The sequence below is a fragment of the Echinops telfairi genome, unplaced genomic scaffold (assembly GCF_000313985.2).
Source record: "Echinops telfairi isolate 266 unplaced genomic scaffold, ASM31398v2 ScPeMD7_5868;HRSCAF=6743_0, whole genome shotgun sequence".
NCBI lineage: Eukaryota > Metazoa > Chordata > Mammalia > Afrosoricida > Tenrecidae > Echinops > Echinops telfairi.
The window spans coordinates 17,563,555-17,564,742 of NW_022109767.1; positions in this window are offsets into that span (position 1 = coordinate 17,563,555).

Consider the following 1,188-nt stretch of genomic DNA (forward strand, 5'->3'; position numbering starts at 1 on the left):
CAACAAAAAGACAAATATTCCAATTTAAAAATTAGCAAAGTGCATGAGCAGACCCTTCACACACACACACACACACACACACACACACACACACACACACGAAAAAAAGAAAAATCAAGGCAGCTATCAAACATTTGAAGAAATGGTTGTGATCATTAGCCACTAAAGAGATGCAAATCAATGACCTAATATCTCATCCCCCACAATAATGTCACTACTTTAAAAAGAAAATAAATGCCAGAAAATAAAAAATACTGGCTAGGCTGTTGGGAGATTGGAACTCTTATGCACTGCAGGTGAGAATGTAAAATGTTACAACCACAATGAAAAATCATGATACTTCCTTTCTTTTTAATTGTAACAGTTTTATTGACATATTATTCACATATCATACAGTACAATGGTTGAAATATATTTAAAAGGGTTGTGCAGTCATCACCACAATTCATTGTAGGGCATATTCTTCATTCTTGTACTCATTATTATTAGCTCCTCATTTCCCTCCAACCTCCGCTGCCCTAATCCTCTTGTAGTTAGGAGGGCCAGTGAGTAGCTTCCAGGCTATCGCACCCTGCGCACAACAGACCAAAACACTGCCAGGTGCTGTGGCAACATCGCTATTGTTTCTATGCCTGAGCCATTGTTTCCATCTTGGTTCCAATTAATCTCATTGAAGGGCTTTCTCTTTTTTGCTGCCTCTCCACTTTACCAAGCATAGTGTATATCTCCAGGGAGTGGCCTCCCCTAGCAACATGTCCAAAATATAGAAGACAAGCCTCACCATCCTTGACTCTAAGGAGCACTCTCGCTATACTTCTTCCAAGACTTCTAAGAAACGATTCCTTGTGTCTGAGGTGTCTAGAGAGAAGCTCTTGGATCCATGAGGATATTTGGTCCTTATGTTCAACACCCCTGAGGGCCAAGCCTGCCCCTGTCAAGTCTATGTCCACAGGAGTGACAGGTGACCCTCTCTCCCCGTCCACCCTCCTCCCCATCCTTGCCTCAGAGATGCAGCCATTTACTGAGGAAGGTAATGAATGGGCAGCAAAGGAGAAAGAGCGCAGGCTCTGAAAAATGACAGTCCCGGATTGAAATGTGCCCTTTGTCATTGATCAGCTGGAGGACATTTGGCAAATGACTAAACCCCTGAGCCTCAGTCTAGAGTCACAGCCATGTGGCAATCACTGC